General features: G+C 48.5%; 1 protein-coding gene across 4 annotated transcripts in view; it reads right to left on the bottom strand.

Moving 5' to 3' along the window:
* Window positions 1-24,489, bottom strand: part of SRC (SRC proto-oncogene, non-receptor tyrosine kinase) — a 51,805-nt gene that overhangs the window by 22,251 nt on the left and 5,065 nt on the right. For all 4 annotated transcript variants that reach the window (XM_074317270.1, XM_074317269.1, XM_074317267.1 and 1 more), the window contains exon 2: window positions 9,884-9,950. The gene's annotated coding sequence lies outside the window, so the exon portion shown is untranslated. The remainder of the gene's footprint in view (window positions 1-9,883; window positions 9,951-24,489) is intronic.

The following is a 24,489-nucleotide window of genomic DNA, read 5'->3' on the forward strand; positions in this document are numbered from 1 at the left end:
GGGCCTCAGGCTGCTCGGCTACACAATGGGGGTGTGGCATGCATGCTCCCTGGGGACCATCCAGCTCAGAGAATGTGGCGCTGGGGAGGCCCTGGGGAGACCTGCTCAATAGCCCAAAGCATTACTGGGGCCTCCTGAGGGACAGGCCAATGGGCCTGAGGACAGGGAAGGCCAATTTCTATGGCAACCCAATCCACTGAGGTCACGATTCCCACGAGCACTCATACACTTGGTGTCCCGTCGGACCTACTGACCTGGTTACCCACAGCCCCAGGCTTGACGGAGGCTGAGCCCCAACCACCATACCCCCTTACCCACTTGTTCCCTGGTACAACATTCATAGCAGCAAGCCCTCTGCTAGTCACTACAGGGGGACACAGAGATGAATTGGCCAGGTCCTGCCTCAGAAGGAGCATGCTTTAATAGGGGACTTGTTTTAGGACTTCAAGAGGAAAAAAAAATTATAAAATTTTTAAAAATCTTAAAACGTTTTTAAATGAAGAACTTTCTAAGAGCTTGAACTTTCTTTACAATGACCTAAATGATGAAGAGTGAGCTCACTGTCGCAGGAGGAGAACCAAAGTAGCTCAGCTGGGAGAGCGCTAAACCAACAGACCCCAAAAATCTCTGGCCCTACCCCGGGTCCTGGTAGAAGAGCACAATACCCCAGACAAGGATAAAAAATGTGGAACCTACCCACCACAATCAGGAAAACATTCACTGAACCAAATAAAGGAGCAGTGTTAAAAAAAAAAAAAAAAAAAGTGAGCTCTCTGTCAATGGAGGTAACCAAGGACAAGAGAAAGGGTACCTAGCTGGTGTGCCATGGAGTGAGAGGGAGAGCCAGGGCTGAACCTTGAAGGCCCTCCCAGCACCAAGAGGAGGCATGTGTCCTCTTGGGAAGGGGAAAGGGAAAAAAAGACAGCTCTTGACCCCTAAGCTTTTACACTAACAAAGAAGACCACACTCAGAAAAAGTGTAAGAGAGCCTTCAAGACCAGGCAAAGGTGGCCCAGGGCCGCTGATTGCAATGTCTGCTGGTTTGTAGAGTTTGGGGGTGTTTTTTGGTCCTTGTGGTTGATTCTAATTATACAAGTAATACGTGTTTGTGGTGAGGCAGGCAGGGTGAGGTTAAGAGACAGAGTCCTGCAGCAGACTACCTGTGCTTGAATCCCAGCCCTACCACCCTGGTGTGGGACTCTGTGCCTCAGTTTCCTCCTCTGTCAATTGGGGATAACCACAATACCACGTCACAGGGTTGCTGGGAGAATCAGTGAGGAAAGTGCGTGGAACACACTTAGGACCATGAGGTACATTGTCAATCCTGCCTCTAGAAGACAAGCACGCACCAGGTCACGGTGCTGTGTTTCCTTCTGGCATCACAGGAATGTAGGAATAACCTTGGATCCATCTAGTGCCCTGGACTGTAAGCTCCCTTCCTAGACGCAGGACCCTGTCTCAGCCCACACGCCAAGTCACCATGAGTTGCCCATTTGACAATGGCCAACCTGCCACATCACTTCCGCCACTTGTACACTCCGAGGCAGAGATAGATCCTGGGGGTCTATGGGGGAGTGGTGGGGGCTCCATACTGGGGGTGCCTGAGGTTCCCAGAGGAAGGTGCCCCTTTCCTCTGAGGAGCCGCTCCTGACCACAGGCTCCGGACAGAGGGCCTACACTATTGCTACCCGTGAGAGGTGCCAGGATGCAGCCCGACGGCACTTCCTCCACAGTGGTCCCCCTCGGTTCCCCCAGCGCTTCATGCTCAGTGGGTCCCAACCTGCCCTGGCACCTCCCCCTAAGACTGTCCCCCACCCCATGTCACAGTCTCAGGGTTGGTTCTCCCATCCTCCTCTCTCCCCAATCTTCTTCCAATGCATCCTCCCCTCACCCTATCTCCATTCCCTCAGGCCAGGCCCCCGTCATCCTGGCCTGGGTGCAGCAGGGGTGGCCCCTCCAGTGTACCCTCCTCCCAGCAGAGGCATCTCTGTAAACCACACAGACAATGGGGGATTCCTCTGCTCAACACTTTCCATGGAAAACCGGAAATGATCGAAGTGTTCATCACAGGGGGACGGGACAAACAAATGATGGTCCACTCATCAAGTACACAGCCGTACAGCTAATCAAACAGAACAAGAGCTCCATGTGGCCTGAGATGCTCATGAAACACTGATAAGTGAAAAGAGGAACATGGCAGCATAGAATGTCCTCTAGGCTTCTCGAGACCTCAGTTTCCTCATTTGGAAAATGGGGGCAATAATGCTGCCTACCAAAGAGTCAGTGGGAGAATTAAATGAAACAATGCAAGCAATGGGATTAGTATGGTTCCTGGCACATCGTACATATGAACTACAATTATTTCTGTAAAGAAAATTCACATGTATATGTGTATGTGCGCCAGTGTACACACATGTGCTATACAGGTTGAGAGAAAGTTCTGGAAGGATTCCAAATTCCTCCTCACAATGTTTCACCCAAAAAGTGTGGAATAGGGAGAGGAAAATCCCTTTTTTAATTTACATGCTGCATCTTTTGACATTTAGAAGTTATTTTGTCATGATGTTTTTTAATAAAACTTAAAAAAAAAACATTCAAGAGCTTCCCATGATTTCCTTCTGAATGAGGCCTAAGCCCCTCATCTGGGTCCACTCAGCCCTGCAGAATTGGTGTCAATGCTCTGTCCCATGGCTTCCCTACAGAGGGCACCACACTCGCTCTCACCTCCTGGCCTTTACATAGGCTGTGCCCCTCCTCCAGGTACACAGACGTTTACAACATGCAGAAGAGTCCCAAAAAGACTGTTGTTCGGTCATGACATATCCACTCTTTCCTTCTCGACTCTGAAGAACGTCACCTCCACCTCTTCTTAGGGTAGAGGGGAGGCCAGGAGCTTAGGAGTCGAGAGTGAGGACTCTAGACATCCTGGTTCAAATCCTGGCTCTACTACTCACTAGCTAAATCTTCTTGGGCAAGTCTCTTCACCTCTCAGTTAAGTTATCTTTAAAATGGGGATAATAACAAACCTAACATATGAGAATTAAGTGAGAGAGTCACGTGCCAGGCACAGAATAAGTACTCAATAAACAGCACACAATATTATTTGCTGTTGTTATTATCATCACAGGCAATAAGAGGAGCAATGCAAGAAAAGCAGGAGTTACATGGCAGGGCCTTGAATGCCAAGCACAGAGCTGAGAACTTTACACGCAGTTGATATTCAATTGCCCTCACAGCACAATGAAATAGGGACTATAACTGTACCCACTTTATAGACGGGACTAAGGTTCAGAGAAGTCAGAGCTTTGCCTGAGGCCACACAGCAAGTGAGTACAGCAGAGCTGGGATGCTTGAGGTTCAGGAGAGTGGCATCAGGACACACCTCTGGTGACCCACCCATTGTGCTGACAGCTCCCACTGTCCCAGGCACCTCCACCACTCCACTAACCTCTGACACCACAATCTGTATCTCTGGACTCTCCAGGGAAGAAGAGGCATCATGGAGGAGTCAAAAATACAGGCCTGGAGCCAGAATGCCAGGTTCAAATGCCAGCTTGCCACTTCCTAGCCATGTAGCCTCAAGGGGACCTCAGTTTACCCCTTATCAAAAAATGGGAATCAGTATAATTGTTCCTAGGTAATTGCGCATGTTGTAGGGAAAACATGAGGTAATACTTATAAAGTGCCTGGTACATAGGAAGTACTCAATAAATATTAGCTATTATCTTCATTACGTGGATGGCTTTTTTCAGACCCTTGCTCTCTTTTCTAATAACTCTTACAATTAGGTGAAGGCTTTCAAAATTCATGCTAGGTGCCAAGTCCTGTGCACAGCCTTGGAGGGATTGTCTGGCAGATTTGATTAGGAGCCCAAGCCTACAAAGGCCACTTCCCAGGGAAAGAGTCAGAAGAGATAAGCATGTCCACTAGCTAACCTTGCTCTAAGACACTTGCCAATGCAATGAGCTAAGAAAAAGAAATGGAAGGAATAAAATGGAATTAGAAAAGAAAAGACGAGTATCATTGTCTACAGATGTTATCAATGTAGATCTGGGAAATCCAAGAGAATCTGCTGCAAAACAATTGAACAAAAGTAAATTAAGGAAAATGGAAGGAAATTAAAAGGTAATATCCAAAAATCAACAATGTATCTTTATACCAACAACAATCAGAAAACAAAATTAAAGAAATCCTAGTATTATAAAAATATCAATTCTTCCTAAATAATTCTAAAAATTGAAAGGGATCCCAATAAAAACCCCAATAGGATTTTTTTTAAAAACTAGGCAATTCGATTTTTAAAATTTATAAGTAAATGTATATAAGTAGTCAGGAAAATCCTAAAAGGAAGAGTAATGAAAGGGAAATAGTCCAACCAGATAGTAAAAATTACTGTAAAATCACAGTAGTTAAAACTGTGTGATATCAGCACAATAACAGACAAATCAATGGAACAAAACAGAGGGTCCAAAAATTATCTCCAAACATACGGGAATTTAACATATAATGCAAGTGGCATTTCATACCACTGAGAAAAAAGATAGACTACTTTTAAGATAAGTGTTGGGACCAATAATCTGCCATCAGGAAACAAAGTTGGATCTCGATCTCAATCCTTATGCCTATAAATTCCAGATCAATCAGATTTAAATCACACAAAAATAAAACTATAACGTTCGAAAAGGGGAAGGGGAGAATAAATTTTCAAATCTCAGAATGAGAAAAGCATTTCTAAACATGGCACAAAACCTAAGAATCATTCTTAAAATAATAAATCAATCCACATAAAAATCTAAAATGTCTGCATAGCTCAATAAACATCATAATCAAATTCAAAAGACAAACAACAAACTAAGAAAAATATCTGTAATTCGTATGATGAACAAAAGTTTTTTTTCCCTTAATAGAATGAGCTCCCACAAAATAAGAAAAATAACCAGTTTACAGCAAACCAAATAGTTCTTTGACAAGATGCTCAACCACACTTATAAGATTAATGCACAGTGAAACTACACAAACTACCCAACTACAGCAGGCTACACACTCTTCTCAAGTGCACATGGAACTTTCTCCAAGATAGACCATGCTAACCCCCAAACAAGCATCAATAAATTTAAAAGGAGTGAAATCAAAATATGTTTCAGACCACAGTGGCATGAATTAAGAAATCAATAACAGAAAGAAATTTGGGAAATTACAAATATGTGAAAATTAATATACTCCTCAATAACCAATGAGTCAAAGAAGAAATCACCAAAAAGAGTAGAAAATACTTTGAGATGAATGAAAATGAAGACACAACATATCAAAATGTATGGGATGCAGTAAAGGAGAACTTAAAGGGAAATTTATAGCTGTAAATGCCTATACTAAAAAAGAAGAAAGATCTCAAATCAATAACCTAGCCTTCCATCTTAAGATATTGGCAAACGAAGAGCAAACCAACCCTAAAGCAAGAAAAGGGAAGGAAATAAAGATTAAAGCACAAATCAATGAAGCAGAAAATAAAAAACAATAAAACCAACAAAACCAAAAGTTAGTTTTTTGAAAAGATCAACAAAATTGACAAATCGTTAGCAAGACTGACCAAGAGAAAAAGAGAGAAGATTCAAACAACTAAAATCAGAAATGAAAGACAGGACAGTACTACCAACCTTACAGAAATAAAGACAATAAGAGAATGCTGTGAACAGTGCTATGCCAGCAAATTAGATAACCTGGATGAAATAAATAAATTCCTAGAAAAACACAAACTACCGAAACTAAGAAATAGAAAATCTGAATAAAGTTAAACAAAAGATTGAATTAGTAATTTTAAAAGTTCTCACAAAGAAAAATCCAGGCCCGATGCCTTCACTGGAGAGTTCTACTAAACATTTAAAGAAGAATTAATACCAATTCTTGACTAGGGAACACTTTCCAACTCATTCCATAAAGCTAATATTACCCTAATAACCAAACCAAACAAAGACATCATAAGAAAACTATAGACAGCTATCTCTTAGGAATATATGATGTAAAAATCTCCAGTGAAATACTAGCCAACTGGATCCAGCAACATATAAAAAGAACTATACATCATGACCAAGTGAGATTGGCCCCAAGAAAACAAGATTGGTTTAACTTTTGAAAATTAATTAATGTAATGTATCATACCAATAGAATAAAGGCCAAAAAACACATAATAATCTCAATAGTTGCAAAAAAAAAAAAAGTATTTGACAACTACTACCAACTACAACAGTGAAATGGAAGGAAACACCCTTTCATAACAAAAACACTCAACAAACTAGAAATGATGGAATTTCTTCAACCTGATAACAGGCATCTTATCTAACATCATACTCAATGATGAAAGACTGAATACTTTCCCTGAAGATGTGGAACAAGACAAGGATGGCCACTCTCACTTTTATTCAACACTGTACCGGAGGTTCCAGCCAGGGCAATAAAGGGAGATGAAATAAAAGGCACCTAGAATGGAAAGAAAAAAGTAACACCATCTCTACTTGCAGATGATATGATCTTGCATATAGAAATTCATAGAGATTCCACTAAAAAATTTATTAGAACTAATAAACAAGTTCAGCAAGGTTGCAAGTTACAAGATCAATATATAAAAATAAATTGTATTTCTATATAGTAGCAACGAACAATCCAAAAATAAAATTAAGACAACAATTTACAACATCAAAGTAATACTTGAGACTAAGGTTAACAAAAAAGTGCAAACCTTAAACTCTAAAAATGACAAAAATTGTTGAAAGAAATTAATCTAAACAAATGGAAAGACATCCCATGTTCATGGATTGGAAGACTAAGCATTGGTAAGATGGCAATACTCCTCAAATTAACCTACAGATTCAACACAATCCTTATCAAAATCCCAGCTAGGTTTTTTGCAAAAATTGACAAACTGATCCTAAAATTCATATGGAATGTCAAGGGACTCAGAACAGCCCAAACAATCTTGAATAAGAAAAACAAAGTTTGAGGGCTCACACGTTTCAATTTCAAAACTTGCTACAAAGCTCCAGTAATCAAGACTGTGTGGTACTGGTATGAGGAGAGACATATAAATCAAAGGGACAGAACTGAGAGTCCAGAAATAAACCCTTACATTTATAGTCAGTTTATTTTCAACAAGGGTGCCAAAACCATTCAATAGAGAAAGAAAAGTCTTTTCAACAAATGGTACAGGAACAACTGGATATACACAAGCAAAACAAGGAAGCTGGACATCTTTCTCACATCCTACACAAAAATTAACTCAAAATGGATCACAAACAAGGTAAAACTTTAAAAATCCTTTGGTGGCTCAGCTGGTTAGAGCATGAGCTCTGAACAACAGGGTTGCCAGTTCAATTCCCACATGGGATGGTGGGCTGCACCCCCTGCAACTAAAGATTGAAAACGGCAACTGGACTTGGAGCTGAGCTGTGCCCTCCACAACTAGATTGAAGGACAACGACTTGGGCCCTGGAGAAACACACTGTCTCCCAATATTCCCCAATAAAATTAAAAAAAAAAATTCTTATAAGAACATCTAAGTATAAATTTCATGACCTTGGATCACAATGGTTTAGATATGACACCTAGAACACAAGCAATGAAAGAAAAAATAAAGTGGACTTCATCAACATTTAAAACTTCTGTGTTCCAAAGGACATCATCAAGAGAATGGGAGAAAATGTTTGATAAATGGCTTGTATCCAGATATATCACATATATCTGACAAATGGCTTGTATCCAGAGTATATAAGGAATTCTTACAACTCAGCAACAAAAGGACAAACGACCCAATTTAAAAATGGGCAAAGGATGTGAATAGACATTTCTCCAGAGAAGATATACCAATGGCCAATAACTGCATTAGTCATTAGGGGAATGCCAATCAAAACCACAATGAGATTCACACCCACTAGGATGACTACAATTAAGATGGATGACAACAAGTTGTTGGCAAGGATGTAGAAAAACTGAAAACGCCATACATTGCCGGTAGGAATGTAAAATCGTATAGCTGTTTTGGAAAACAGTTTGGCATTTCCTTAAAAATTGAAACACAGAGTTACCATATGGTCCAGAAGTTCCACTCCTAGGTATATACCCAAGAGAAAAGAAAACATATATCCACATAAAAACTTCTACATGAACGTTCATAGCAGCATTATTCAAACTAGCCAAAAAGTGGAAACAACCGTATGTCCATCAATCGATGAATGGGTAAATAAAATGTGATATAGCCATATAATAGAATACTATTTAGCAAGAAACAGAGATGATGAACCTTGAAAACATTATGCCAAATGAAAGAAGCCAGGAACAAGACCATACATTGTATGATTCCATCGGTATGAAATGTCCAGAACAGGCAAATCTATAGAAACAGAAAGTAGATTACTTGTTGCCTGGAGTTGGGGAAAGAAGGTTTGAAGGGAAGTGGAGAGTGACTAATGCGTACACAGTTTTGTTTTGTCGTTTTTTTGTGGGGTGGGGGATGGTAATACATGTTCTAAAATTGATTGTGGTGATGATTTGCAAAACTCTGTGAATATAGTAAAAATTGTTCAACTGTACACTTTAAATGGGTGAATTGTATGATATATACGAGGTGTGATCAAAAGACGAATGTTTAAATTTTAAAAATCTATTACAGTAAAAGACACATTGCCATTAATCCCCCGCAGTATACTCCCCCTCGCTTCAAACACACTTATCCCATCGTTCTTGCCACTTTCTGAAGCAGTTCTGGAAGTCCTCTTTCGTGAGTGTCTTTAGTTGCGCTGTCATGGCTGCCTCAATGTCCTGAATTGATTCAAAATGTTTACCTTTCATGGTCATTTTGACTTTGGGGAAGAGCCAGAAGTCACACATTGCCAGATTCAGTGAACAAGGTGAATGAGGACACACCGGATGTTTTTATTTGACAGAAATTTCCATGTACCAGAAGTGATGTGTGACACGGAGCGTTGTCGTGATGGAGGGTGAAGTAAAGACACTCATGAAAGAGGACTTCCAGAACTGCTTCAGAAAGTGGCAAGAACGATGGGATAAGTGTGTGTGAAGCGAGGGGGGAGTATTTTGAGGGGGATTAATGGCAATGTGTCTTTTACTGTAATAAATTTTTTTATTTAAACATTCACCATATCTTTGATCACACCTTGTATGTTATATCTCAATAAAGCTGTGCTATTAAAAAAAAAAAACAACTACACCAAAGGCCACTATTCATCTATTAGATTAGCAAAGATCCCAAAATTCTATATAACCTGTGTTGGAGAGAGTAAGGAGGAAAACCAGAGGGTGTGGTGTGAGGGTACATCAGCGCAACCCACCCTGAAGGACAATCTGGCAATATCTATCACAATTACAATAGCACACACTCTACGACCCTGCAATTTGGGATTAATTCCACGAGTATCCTCACACACGAACACTGCACATAGGATTGAGTATACATCGTGGAATTGTCCGTAGTAAGCAAAGACTGGGAACAGGCAGAGTATTCTTCGCTGATTAAATATAAATAAAGCATGGTCTCCATCCACACAGTGAATACTATGCAACCCTGAAGAAAAAGAAAGAAACAGCACAAAATGATCTCCAAGGTACGTCATCAAGGGAAAACAGTCAGGTAGAGAACAGGGTATACCATGATCTACCATTTTATTTTTTAATTTTTCCAACACACATGCTTATATATACCTGGATCTCCCTAGAAGGACACACCAGAAACACCTCCCAGGAGTTGCCTCTGGCAAGGAGACCTGGGTGCAAGAGAGGCTTCCGTTTCCCTGCTTTCTTTATACTGTTCGAATAATTTTTTACCATGTGTATGTTAATGCTTTCTCTTTCCTTTTAAAGAAAAAATACAGGCTTACCTGGTTTCAAATCCTGGCTCACTCTCTCATAGCTGGGCAAGTCACTTCACTTCTCTGAGCCTGAGTTCTGTAAAGGGAAGGATAATAATAATATCTACTTTGTAAAGTTGTTGTGGAGGATCAAATAAGACAATGCATGTACAGGACTCTCCACTATGCCTGACTCCTAGCAAGTGCATGGTCCTCGCTGGGTATTAATATATTACTATGCACACCAAGGTAGACTGCAACAGGGGCCACCCAAGAGCCTCGGACCAAGTGTTCAGAGCACCAGCAATCCCCTCCAACTGGGGGAAACTGGGAAAGGCTTCCTGGGAGAGGCAGCATGTGAAAAGGGCTTCAACAAGAAGGAGTTCCACAAGGAGAGAAGGCCCAGAAGTAGGAATGCCCTGGGGATTCACTCAATCACCATGCATTGTTTAACTCTGCAACAAAGCTTAGCTGAGCACCTACTATGTGCCAGGCATTGCAATGGGAAAGCCAGACAAAAGCCAAAGTGGCTGGACCAGCCAAGGGAGAAATTACCAGCAGTGCAGTGACGGGGACCCTGAGGGGCCGAGCCTCACCCGGCCCGAGTGCCCACAGAGCAGACCAGGGAAAGAGCTCAGAGAGGGAGAGAAGCTGCCGAAGGTCACACAACAGGTTCTCAACTTCTGCAAACAGCTCTGCTCTCTTCTCATCACACAGGCCTGGAGAAGAGAAAGCCCACAGCGGCCCTCCTGATGGGCATTCAGCAGAAGGTGGACACAGAAGCTACCTAAACTGTGGACCCCACAAAGAGGATGGACAACTGATTCTCAGATGATAATGGCTAGTTGATGGGTATGGAATCCTGTGTGCCAGACACCACGCTAAAAAGCGCACTACATGTGTGAGCCCACTGCAATCCTATATGGTCAACCCTATTTTGCAGATGAGGAATCGGAAGCACAGAGAGGTCAAGTTGCTTGCCTAAGGTCACACAGCGCATAAGAGACAGCATCCACACGTAGACTCAGATTGTCTGGGTTCCTCAGCCTTGTACCCCAGGGCCCATCCCCCAAGAGAGCCACTGGCAGGGCCTATATCAGCAATCACACCCCCTCTCAGAAGGGCCCAAGGTGGAAGCTGTTCTCAGCCAGTCCAGGAATGTCTCCTGATAACAGTGGCCCAACCGGGAAGAGTGGGTGGTAGAGATTGTGGCAGGAATGTGTGGGGATGAAGGAGGGAGGAGGAAGTAGGGAGGGCATGGCCCACTGGCAGCCACCCATCCTGTCTCTGAAGAGAGGAGAGCAGAAAGGCCCCACCAGGCACCTGCCCAAACCAAGTGGGATATAGCATTGTGTTTAGGGGGGACCCTGCGGCGGCCCATGGAAGACTCTGGACAAGTCGACCAAAGCCTCCTTCAGTACCATGGAGATATCCATAGTTATCCCTAGGCAGTTGAAAAAGCCAATGAGCTAATCCATGCCAAGCCCTGGGCACACAGGCCATGCTTGATAAAGAGGCCCTTACTGTTGCTGCTAATATTATTATTTCCCTGTTCTCACGAGGACCCTGCTACATGGGGACGATCAGCCCCATCTTTCAAAGGAGGGGACAGAGAGAGGCTCAGAGAAGCCAAGTTAGGTGCCAATGCCAAAATCCAAGACAGCAGAGGGCCAGCTGGGGATCTTAGCTCTCTTAGCCCCAGGCCACTATCAGGTACTCTCCCCACGGCCACTGGTCCCAGCAGGGCTCTTGCTGGGAGTCCTTACACCAGGAACTATGCAGGGTCCCTTGGCTAGTCTGTTTTCCAGAAGGGGAAGAAATGGAGGCCAGAACAGGGAGAGAGGCTGGCCCAAGGCCACACAGCCCAAGAAGGACCACTCATGAAGTGACCACATAAAACCTCTGAACCTCCAACGCTGGGTACCCCACTTCCCTCCTCACCACAGCCCTGTGGGGCAGGTACCACCAGTCTGGCCCTGTCCACAGAGGAGGAAGCTGGGGTTGGAGCAGCACGGGACACAGCACTGGCCCAACGCGCCCATTTCACAGATGGGGGCTGCGTGTGGCCTCCCACACTGGAATGGAAGCTCCCCATAGGCAGGGACCTTCACCTGATTCCCTCTTTTTCCTTCAGACTCTCAAAAGAATTGCCTGTTCAACGGTGGTATTTTTCTACAGGTGATTTTTGACTATAGAAAGGACTCTTGCCTGAGAATGGAAGAATATGAGTAATGACAGTAGTAATAGCTAATTATTTAGTGCCTACTGTGTGCCATTCTTATTATCCCATTTTACAGATGGGGAAACTGAAGCACAGACAGGTTAAATGATGTGATTAAAATCCCACCTCTTTGCAGCTAAGTGATAAGTCCCTCCCACTCTGAGCTTCTCCTTAAAGGGGGGGCTGCCACCCAGGGCCACTGAGAAGGGCCCAAGAAAGAAGCCTTCAGCGGGGCTCTTCATGATAGGGTCCAGGGCCAATTCAGTCCCCTCCCCAGAACTCAGCATCGTCAGCTGCTCCAGTGCAGGCTGCTGGGTGGAATGGAGCATGCTGATGACGGTGTGGAAACCTACACTTTTCCCCCTCACATCCTCCCACCTGGGGTTCATGCCACCTCTTCAATGCTCCATATCCCTGGAGCAAGCTGTAGCCAACTCATTTTACACATGAAGACATGGGAGTTCCAGAAAGCTGCCCCAGCCCAGAAGCGGAGACCAGGATGTCAACCCAGATTCCAGTGAAAGCAAAGCCCATCCCCTCTGCACTGCACCTGCAAGAAGACCCAGGAAGGGCAGCCCGGGAGGTGGGCACAGTGCATGCAAAGGCCCCGAGGCGGAAAGGTCAGATGTGCAGGAATTTCTCAAGTGAGAGGTCTAGACTGAGCGGGTCCCAGACTAACTGGGTCACTGCTCATCTTTGGCACAGGTGTGAGAAGGTCTGAGACGGGTGCCCAGCCGCAGGTCACACAGCAAGGCGGAGGCCAACCCTCGAATGAGGGTGTGGGCCCTGGGACTAAAGATAAGAATCTTGAAGCACCAGTCCCAAGAGTGCCGGGCTGAGATGTCTCTGGAAGAGGAGATGCTGGCCCTAAATGACCCCCAGACCAGGCAGGTCTCAGGGACCTGGGCAGGTACAACCTGGCCTGGCCTGAGGAGGGCTGGCCACGACATGGCTGAGTGGAAGGCCTCCATCAGAATCACGTGTGACCTTAGCTAAATCATGCCTCCTCTCGGGCCTCAGCGGCTGTACCTGGACAGAGGTCCTGGCCTGCCAAGGACTCCTTAGCAGACCCCCCAGTACCAGGGGATGACCACAGGGAACACTGAGGTGACAAGTTTTGCTCTCTCCCAGCCTCTCCAAGAGCATCGCTCCCAGGGCCCCCTGGCTGCCCCACCCCCACTGGCTGATGGCTGATGGGCCTTGCGGGGATAGTCACCAGCCGGCCCCTGCCCACGGTGCCCACTATTTCCTGCCAGCAGTTCTGGCTGCTTCTCTGCTCTGAGAACACACAGTGCCCCCTCCTCCCCACCTACGTGCACACGGTACAACTCCCTTTGGGGACACTGGTGGGCAGGAGCACCTGGTGACCAGGCCTCTCCACAGTCAGCCTCAGCTCAACCCCCTCCCTCCACACTCAGCTCACAGGTGGCCTACCCTGGATGTGCGACCTTGGGAAGGTCCAGCCCTCCCTTTAATCATCCATGTAGTGGGGCCTCCGGCAGATCTGTGAGGGAGAGGGCATCTTATCCTGAGATTGGGGACAGTGACCAACAAGCCGGCCAAAACCCTGAAAGCTCCCTCCTGCTGCTCAGAGGATCAAGGCCAAGGGTGGAGGGGGACCTGCTGTATGCTCTCTCCTCCCTACCCCTCCATCCTCCCTGAGCCTCCAGACCTTTGCACATGCTGTCTCTCCCCTGAAGCTTCACCACCAGCTTCCCCTACCCCTGCGCCCCACCCCACGAACTCCAGTGCACCCTTTGAGCCTGACCACAAGCAATAGCTGATCTTGCCTGCCCCCCTGCTGAGACATACCCCTCTTTTTGTGAGCTCATATAGCCTCCCACACATGGGGATTAAGAGCTGGACTGCCTGGGTTTAAAACCCAGCCCTGACTTTTCCTAGCTGTGCGACCTTGGGAAAGTTACTCTACCTTTCTGTTTCCATTTCCTCACCTATAAAAGAGGGATGAAAATAATAACCTACCTCCAATGATTGTTGTGAGAATTAAATGCGTTCATGTTTGTGAAACGCTGAGAACCGAGCCCAGACCCTAGCAAATGTGCCATTATGTGTTTGTCATCAATCCATAATAGTAGCAGCTGTTATTTGTTGAGCACCTAGTGTGTGCCAGGCCCTGTGCTCAGCACCTTATCTGGATTCTCTCACAACAGTCTGGGAGGAGGGGTTGCTTGATAGCAATGAAGGAGGCCCAGAGGCATCAGCTTCACCATATGTCTGGAGAAGGAGGGGATTTTTATTGACGTTAAGGAATTATTGCTCATTTCGTTTAGATGGGTTATGGTTTTGTGGCTACTTTCTTACCATGAGTCCTTATCTTTTAGAGATTCATACTGAAGATTCACAGATGAAGTATGACATGCGGGATTTGCTTTAAAATGACACAGGATGGGGGGGTGGGATGGAACAAGTGTGGAGGGGGCAGGACAGGGACTCAGTGCTTGGGGCTCAGTGATGGATTCATGGGGGTTCATTATACTAATATGCCTCCATAATAAAGTATTAAAAGGAAGATTAAATGATATAATGCAAAGGTTTGGCCCCCTCCCTCTCCCACCGACTGCCCCAGCCTGGGCAAACCATTATCGCCCCCTCCCCTCACTAGATGAAGGCAGTAAACCCCCTGCCTCCACGCTCACCCCCACAATCTGTTCGCACAGCAGCCAGATGCACTCAGAACCCTCCGGTGGCCCCCATCTCACTCAGAGTTAAAAGCCAACATTAGAATGGTCCAGAGGCCCTCCCTGGTTGGCCCCTCAATCTTTCTGCCCTTTCCTCTCTCCATTCTCCCCATCACTCATTCTGTCCCCCTAGCCTCCTTGCTGTTCCTCCTACACTCCAGCACCCCCAACCTTAAGCTCTTAGCACTGGCTGTTCCCTCTACCTGCATTCCCTCCCTGCAGGGAGTGACAAGACTCTTCCCTCCCCTCCTCGGATGTGAGCTACTGAGAAATGTGTTTCTTCCCCAGGCACCCTATCTAATTACAATCCATTCCCCATGTCCCAGCCAGCATTTCAACCCCTTCTCCACTTTACATTTGATCCACAGCAGTTGTCTGCCTCTTACAGATCACGTGCATATTCTCCTTATTTGTTATGTTTTTGTCTCCCCCACCCTCTCCCAGAATAGCAGTTCTGTGAGAGCAAGGACTTTTGTCTGGTTGGTTTTTTGCTGTATCTTCAGCCTCTAGAACACTGTCTGGGACACAGTAGTCCTCAATAAATACTTGTGGAAAGGAGGGAGCAAGAGATGGAGGGATGGAGGGAGGGAGGAATGGGTCCTACCCAGGGCCCCAGAAGATGAACGGGTACAGGCCTCGGCCCTGGGTCTGTCCAGCTCCACAGCCTATCCCCTGACCACTGCGTTCTCCTGCCACTGCCTGGCATGCAGCGGTGGCAGAGCCTCTGAGCACCCTGACAGGCACAGGGCAGTGGGCAAGTCTGAGACAACTCCAAGCCCCACCCAGAAGGGACTTAGACACGGACCAGCTAGCAGGGATGTTTGCTGAGTGAGCAAGGAAGGAGTGATGAGTGAGCCAGGGGCCCTCTGTGGGCCAGGGCAGCCAGACGTGTCTGGTCCCGTGCTCATGCCGCAAACACGCTATGGGCTGTCAGTCCTCAAACCGGCTCTACTAGTGCTGCTGGGGTGGGGCGGGGCACTGCAGGCTCGGGCTGGCACCCGCAGAGGGATGGAGGGGTGCAGCCGGGGACAGGACCCGCAGTCCGGGGAGGGCAAAGGCTAAGCGAGTGGACTGTGGAGCTGCTACCAACCCCGGCGCTGCAGAAATGGGACTGTTCCAGCCCCTGCGGCTCCTGGGTTTCTTCCTGGGCAGGAAGGGGACCCCTTTCCAGCCCTCAAGCTCTGACTTGCATTGTAGAGGGCAGGGTCCTTTCCCGCTAGGACCTGGCCACAGCCTGGAAGCCCTAGAGGGAAGGGCAAGGCCCGGAAGTGGGTGGTACTAGAGCAGGACAAGGCAACAGGAGACCTGGTATAAAAGCCTTTTGCCGCACAGCCTTGAGGCAATTCTATGCCCTTTTGGACTCAGTGTCCGCATGTGGAAAGTGGTGTTGGGCATAGGTTCCAGGGACCTTCAACCTCAAGGCGCTGAGTTATCTAGAAAAGGTCACTTGACGACTCCAGCCCTACCACTTAGCTCTGGGAATGGACAGCAAGGCCAGAGTCAGACTTGCACACATCTCCTCACTCCCCACGGAAAAAAACAATAATAAAAATACCTGCTGATTACTGAATGCTCACTGTATTCCTGGCTTGAGACTCGGTGCTTTACATGCACTGTTTCATCTGGTCCTCCCGACGGCGCTGTGAGGTGGGGACTGTTACTGTGCCCATTTCCCAGCAGAGGAAACTGAGGCCCAGGTCCCATGGCCAGTTAGAGCCCAGGCGCCCAACCCCGCCCCTGAGGTCACATTGGGCAGACTCCATCTCCCCAAGACAGTTCAGCGCAGGAAAGAAATCTCAGATACACCCTGAAACGTCAGCTAGATTTGGGGGGGCAGAGTCCATGTTTCCCAAATCCATAGACTGCCCCCAAGTCCTAAGAGGCAAAGCCCCAATGCTTCCCCACTGTGTAACACACTGGGTGTACCACTTGAGACTCAGTTTTCTCATCAGTGAAATGGGTAAGATCCTGCCAGTTCTGCCTAAGGTATACCATTGTTTAAAGCCACAGGGACTGGAGGACTCACTCCAGCCCTCAGGACAAGGTGGAGAAGCTACGTGCCTCCAGATGGATTGAGGGGGAGGGGCGAGCATGGACCCGAAGTCTGTGGTAAGGCCTTAGCCCCTCATCACCAGCAGCACAAAAGAGGAAGGATAATTCCTCCTGTCTCCCATGTAACCCAGTTCAAGCCCTGTCAGTCCCACCTCCAAACACATCCTGAATCTACTTCCTTCACTCCCACCTTAGCCAGGACCAGCCTCCTCCTCCAGGCTGGTCAACTGGGGGCAGAGAGCCCTTCTGAAATGTCAGTCTGAATCTGTCACTCCTGCTTAACACCCTCATGGTCCCTGTACTCCAAGACTAGGGACAAAGTCCTCACAGGGGCCTACAAGGCCCTACTGTGGCTCTCCAAGCCCCACCCTTTCCATTTGTTCTGCTTCCACACTAGCCACTTCCACTTTCCCTGAGAACCCAGTACCCCTGCCTCAGGACCTTACACTTGCTGTTCCCACCACCCAGGGCATACTTCCCCTAGACATCTATATGCCTTACTCCTTCACTTTCTTCAGGTGCTTTACCAAAATGATGCTTGCTCAGAAAGGCCTCTCCTGACCCCTTGTTTAATGGCAACACACCTAGCCAAGTCTGCTCTCTCTTTGAGTCTCATTTAAAAAGCTACCTCCTCACCAAAGGCCTCCCTGATGTCCCCCAGCCCAAGTGAGGACCTTCAACTTCTCCTTCCCTCGATGGCATAATTCACTGTATGAGTCCATGTCTGATGAGAACAGGGGCCACTTTTGTCTCACTCACAGCTGAAAGCTCTGCAGTGGGTGTAATATTCAAAAGAGTTAACAGCTGGGATGCTTGGGTACCATGCAGTCAGAATGGACACTGGCCAAGAGCACAGGGCCTATCATGGAGTGGGCGCTTGGTAATTAATAAATGAATGAATGAATGGACGGACAGATGGATAGACAGACGGATGGATGGATGGATGGATGGATGGATGGATGGATGGATGGATGGATAGATGGTCGGTCCGATGGATAAATGAACGTGGCACACAAAGTAGGCTTGAGACTTGCCAGGGATACCTGGGGCCCTGAGAAGGTGACCCGGAGAAGGGACTGGCCTTCTAAGTTCACCAGTCAGGCTCTGGCCCAAGCAGCTATGGCCAGGCTGGGTACTCCTCCTGCACAACCCGACTTTCATTTCCCATCCTCTCAGTCTGAGGAAGCTCCTTCCCCTGAGGGAACTGGGTGAGGAGGAGGGGCAGGCAGCCCTCTGGTCCCCAAAGAGGGGGGGCTCCCAGGCTCCATCTGTCCCACCACAAAGGGGCTTTGTCCTCAGTGCTGAGAGCGTGGGGCAGACCGGAAGCCGCCCTCAGCCACCCAGCAGGTCCCAGCACCCCCGGTCAGCTGGTCCAACAGCTCCGGGGCCAGATCCCAGAGGCTGGCACAGTGCTGGGCACAGGCCGCTAAAACCTCCCTCATCCTTCCTAGGAGCCCTAGGAGGGAGGCTCTGGGGTGACCCCCGTTTCTGCAGATGGGAACATTAAGGCACAGAAGGGCAAAGATACTCAGCCAAGATTTCCCATCTAGCAAAGAACAAAGATGGGATTCAAAACCAGGCCCATCCAGCACCAAAGTTTTCAGCTACAGCTCTCAACTTATCCTGTCTGGAGTATGGACTCTCTGCGTTCAAGGGGGTGAAGGGGCCTTTCTGGAGCCATGAGCGGGCCTGGCCCTTCACCCGGACAGGGGGAACCTTTGTTACCCAACGAGGGAGGGTATGGCCCAGCCCCAGTCCCAGACACTTTCGGAATCTGTCGGCCAGGCCCCAACAAAGCCCCATCACTTCCTGCCAGGCGGGCATCTACAGGGAAAGGATGTGTGGGCAGGCAGACCACGGGGAAGAAGCCCCTTCCCCCCACATATCCCTGTCAATCTCAGACCTGCCATATGACTGGCCAGCACCCACCTTTCCAGGCCCACCTGCTCTCAGTACGACCAGCACCGCCACCTCACCAAAGCCACACTGCCAATGGGGCACCTATCTGAGCCAGGCACTACCCACGGTGCCAGATAAAATCAGTCCTGCCTGGTGGTCTCTCCTCACTGCCTGAAGACAGCATGTAGCCTCCCTGAGCAGGCACCTGAGGCCCTCCACTGCATGGCACCAGCCACCTCTCAGGTCAAAAGTCTGCTGTTCCTCTTAAGATCCAACAAGAGCAGCTGCTCAGGCCGCACTTCCAGGCCCTTGCTCAAGGTCTACTTCCCTCCTCAGAGAACCATCCCATCCTTCTGGGTATGTCCCATGTACCACCTCCTCCAGGAAGTCTTCCCAGACCCGCTTCCTCCAAAGTCCCAGAGCAGCCCCTACCTTCTGCCCCAAGAGGGGGGTTTGATCCCTGTATGGAAACCCAGCCTCTGTGGGTTGCCTACACTTGGCAATAATAATTGAGCACTAAGGCCTCTGATCCTTCTCTTTGTCCTCCCTTCACACCTTCAGCAGGAGGCCTGGCCTGCTCCCAGCAGCCTCAGGCCAAAGGCTAAGTGCCCTGGCAAGGGCTTGAGGCCTGATCAACCTTGTCACCTTCTAACTACCAACTAACTACCTGTATATGACCTGCCGCTCCCCAGCTCCCCAGGCTATGCCTGCACACACCAGACTATTTCCTACCTCCAGATCTTTGCCTATGGTCTCCCCTCTCCCTGGCAAGTCCTCACCTTTCCTTTTTCCTCCTGAGCTCTTGCTCGCCCTTTAAGCCTCGGGCCAGATTTCACCTCCTCTGGGCAGCCTTTCTGGCACTGTAATGAGCTGCCACAGTTTATGTGGCGTTTGCCCCAGGGCAGGGCAATGATCAGGGTCTGTGTCTGGCTTCCCCAGGGTGCAGGCTGCCCCCAGGGTGCATCTGTGGGGCCCCCAGCATCCAGCACAAGGCCCAGATACCACCATTAGGTAATCGAGAGTCCAGCGGCCAACTCCTTGCCCAGAGAATGCAGGGGCAGAAGCCAGGAGCAACGGACCATGGCAGCACTGAATCTTGTTTTGCCCATAGACCTAAGGGATGGGCGGAGTTGGGGGGCATTTCTGCAAATGGCCAGCTGGTAACTAAACCCACGTTGTTTCTAAAACTAGGGCACAGCAGAGAAACGGGAACAGCAGAATTGTCCCCAAATAGAACTGTGGCTCATCTGGTTCCAGGGCCTTCGGGAACACCTGGAAGGGGTGGGGGTGGGGTGGGCAGGTGGCCGCTTCCAAGAATGGAAAGGCAATCTAAAGCTTGGAGGGTGGGCAGGGAAGTCAACATCATGGCAATCGGTGCTGATGCCCAGCCAAATTCCCTCCTGGAAGGTAGAAGGTCCTCTCCCACTTACCCCCACCTGGCTACAGGGTGCTCCTTACACTGTCCCACCTCTGAGCCTTTGCTCACGTGGGTCCTCTGCCTGGAATGCTGTTCCCCTTCTGACAGCCAAATTCCTACCATCCTTATACCCTTAACCACTGACTGACACATTCCATAAGCCTGGCCTGGGCGGGCATTTGGGCAGAACGAGCTTCTCAAGTCTTCCCAACAGGCCTATGAGGAAAAGACTCCTGCTCCATCTCATAGACAAGGAAACTGAGGCTCAAAAAGAGAAGACACATGCCCAGGACACACAGCAGAGGTGGCAGGTGGACCCGGTAATGTGGTGAGCCCTGGGTCCCAGCAGCCACAAAGCACCAAAAGGCCTGGTGGGGCCTGGTTCAGCCTCCTAATCAGGCCCAGCCTTGGGGACTTGGCATAACTCAGGGACAAAGTACACAGGGTACGGTCCCACAGGTAGAACAGGAACTCCCACCTCTTCCCCGATCCCCACCCTAGAGTGGCTGCTGACTGAGGAGCCAGCCACACTGGTACAATGTGATGGAACTGTCTCCTCACAATATGCATAGACCCACTACACAGATGAGAAAACTGAGTCCTGGAAGGGAACAGTTTCTCCATCTGGAAAGCAGCACATGCCCCAGGAAACTCTGGCTGTGATATCCTACTGTGGCCTTGTAGGCACTATTTCCTTTCTCTGAGTCTCAGTTTTCCTATATGGAGAATGGGGTTGTCATTCCTTTCCTCTTCAGAGTGATACAAATTATAATAAAATAACAGCTAACATTTACCGAGCTCTTACTATGTGCTGGCATTGCTGAGAGTGTCATGCATAATACCTCACTTGGTCCTCAGAAACAAGGCCATGATGTGGATATTGCCATTGGGCCCATTTTTCAGATGGGGAAACTAAAGCACAGATGGTGAACTGACTCACCTTTCTATCACACAGCTAGTGGGAGACAGCAGTTGGAGGTAAAGGAGAAGCCCTGGGGTTGGGAGCCAGGGTAGCTTCCCAGGGGAGTCTCCTGGCCTTCACCCTGCCCTGAAAGGAAAGCTGGAAGGGGCTGGAGAAGCGGTCAGGGGTCAGGAGGGAGGCAGAGAAGGGTTCAGTCTGGATAGGTGGGACAGGCCTGCAGCGTACAGGAGACCCTGGGTCCAAATCCAAGCACTGGGTAAACTTGGACAAGCTCCTTTGCTTCTCTGAGCCTCACTTTCCTCTTTGGTAAAATGTATCCAGAAGTGTGAGGATGGGGATTGGGGGAGGTGACAGTTCACCTGGCACTGAGCATGGGCTCAGTATGCTCCGAAGGAATGAATGACTGTTAAAGGAATCCAGGGCTGGTCTATACGGCTCACTATTCCTTCAGGCTCGTGATTGTATCTTATTCTGCACTCAGAAGGCTTGGGAAGGTGGACATAACCTGCTTCTTCTCTAATTCCTTACAAGGAACCTTCCCAGCTCTGTCAGACTTCCAGGCTGTGTGACCTCAGACAAATCACTTTACCTCTCTGAACCTACAAAGCCTCCTTTTAACAATAAGTCAAGGATTTCATGGGACTCAGAGAGAGGTTCCTGCCTGGGGAGACTTGGGGTTCACGGGGGGTGGAGGAAAGGTTCAGTGCCATCTGCCCAAGCACAGAGAGCACCTGGCATGACCTGACTTGAGGCCTCAGTTTCCACGTCTGCCAAATGAAGATTATCATGACCGTTCTCTTTCCCTCCCAGCCCTGCTTGGGGATGCTCAGAGGTGACTATGGAAAGTGCTTTGTAAACTGTAAAGTGCGGTGTCCTTCATATTGACGATTTTTATAACACTCCCACAGAAGCAAAAAGAATCCTATGACTTGCCATCCAAGGCAGAGCATGTCAGAGCCATGAAGGAGGGCAGAGAAGGAGCAGGGTGCAGAAGAGGGACGTATGGACTTAGGCTGGGGAAGAGAGGGTGGTCAATAAAAGCTTTCTGGAGGCAGAGGCCACCTAGCCACTAGAAGGGTATTGAGAGGGAAAGTACGCAAGCCATGGGCAAAGGCATGGAGGGCAAGCAGGAAGACAGCCCATGGTTCAGAAAGGCTAAAGGGTCATCTGAGTGAAAGGGAAATGTGGAGGTGATAGGGGGAAGGCTTAGGGCAGAGCTCTGGCCCAAAGCAACAGCACCTCAGGAGCCCTGGCTGTGGACCCTGGGCCCATTGGCCTCTCTCTGAGCCTCCGCTGCCTCTCAGGACAAGCGGACAAAGATATAAAGTAGCCAATACTCAATCAGTGGCCACCTTCAGAGAGATGGATGCATTCAGTGAGGGGGCTTTGAGTGCCAGGGATGAGGGCATGGGGAGGCTTTGACAAGTCACCAGTAGACAAGGGCTGAGGTGAGAGCTGGGCTCTGGGAGGCTCGACAGAGCTGGCAGCCTCCAATCAATCGAGCGAATGAACTTGTCCGTCTCTAGTTAACCTTCGCCCAGCCCTGCCCCATAGGACAAGCCCATCAAGGACACAGGTGTCCAGGCTCAGCCCTTGGGATTCCTGGATCAATTGACCTGCAGAGGCCCAGCATTCCCACTTCATCAGAGAATCACCTTCATAACCACAGGCATTCAAAAACATTAAGAACATGGGCCGGCCCAATGGCTCAGGCGGTTGGAGCTCCATGCTCCTAACTTCGAAGGCTGCTGGTTCGATTCCCACATGGGCCAGTGGGCTCTCAACCACAAGGTTGCCAGTTCAACTCCTCGAGAACCGCAAGGGATATTGGGCTCCGCCCCCTGCAACTAAGATTGAACATGGCACCTTGAGCTGAGCTGCCAGTGAGCTCCCAGATGGCTCAGTTGGTTGGAGTGCATCCTCTCAACCACAAGGTTGCCAGTTCGACTCCCGCAAGGGATGGTGGGCTGCGCCCCCTGCAACTAGCAACAGCAACTGGACCTGGAGCTGAGCTGTGCCCTCCACAACTAAGACTGAAAGGACAACAACTTGAAGCTGAACAGCACCCTCCACAACTAAGACTGAAATCAGGACAACAACTTGACTTGGAAAAAAGTCCTGGAAGTACACACTGTACCCCAATATTCCCCAATAAAAAATCTTTAAAAAAAAAAATTAAGCGCTTAACTATGCACAGGCCCTCCACCAGAGCAGGCACACATTAGCTCATCTGTTCCTCACATTACCTTGTCAAAGCTCGTACTGGCACTGTCTCCCCATTTCATAAACAGGGAAACTAAGGTTCAGAGCAATCATTTTCCCACAATCATACACAGCAAACAAGTGGCAGGGCCAGGATTCAAACCAAGATCCGTCTGGCTCCAAAAACCTTGCTATTTCCACTCCCTTTAAGCCATGATTGGCACCCTGATATGCCAATCCTGGAAGCTAAGGGTTTCCTGCAAGACCACAGTGGAGATCCATCACCCAGATCCATCATCCATCACTCAGAGAGTCAGGATACCTGCTCCCCTCACCTACCCTCACCTAGACTTCAGCCAAGTCTAGGTGATTTCAGCCAAGTTGGTGCCCACTCAGTGGGAATTGGATGCCACAATTCAATGTTCAGTGACCATGGCCTAAGCCCTTGGCCTCTCTGAGCCTCAGTTTCCTCTTCCATGTAATAGGAACAAAAGTTCTGCCCACCCCATGATGAAGCAAGGGATAGAACGGGTCACCTTGCTAGAGCCTGGCTGGAGAATGCACCATGTGAAGACATTGACATCAAACAGAGTAAAAGTCAAGTCCGCAAATTTGGACAAAGTAGCCCAAGAGAAGATAATCAGCCCTTGACAGGGGAGGCCGAGCTTCCTGACACCACCCCAACCCCGACTTCCAACTCCCAGTACCTGGAACTTCATGGTTCAAAGGAATCATTCCTACAGTTTCTCAACAGCTCCAGGCCCCTTTCAGACATCCCCAGGCACACACGGGCATCAAAGAAGAGGACACTGCCGGGCCTGCCCCTGGAGAACTCCCCAGCTAGGATCCCCATCACAGAGCCTCAGTGAGGGAGGAACCCTCAGTGTACAGATGAGGAAACAGGGCCAGAGCAGGAAGGGACGTGGCCAAGATTATTTGGTTCTCCTCCCATCGGCCTTCTCATTTTATTCTGGAACTTCGGGGAAGTCACTGGCTCCCCACAGCCAGGCGTAGGCAAATGGGGATTCTGGCTTCTAGCTTTAGGATCCACCCCAATCACTGACTCCTTGACTCAGCCCCACCCAGGCTGTCCTGTGGGAAGGGGCAGTCTGGCTGAGTGGGGACAGCCCTTGGATCAAAAGACAAGAGATGTGCATTTTTCTCCCAGCTTGGATAATGATAGATCTTGGGTCTCTCAGGCCTCATTTTCCCCAACTGTGAAGA

The sequence above is a fragment of the Rhinolophus sinicus genome, linkage group LG13, assembly GCF_036562045.2.
Source record: "Rhinolophus sinicus isolate RSC01 linkage group LG13, ASM3656204v1, whole genome shotgun sequence".
Classification (NCBI taxonomy): Eukaryota; Metazoa; Chordata; class Mammalia; order Chiroptera; family Rhinolophidae; genus Rhinolophus; species Rhinolophus sinicus.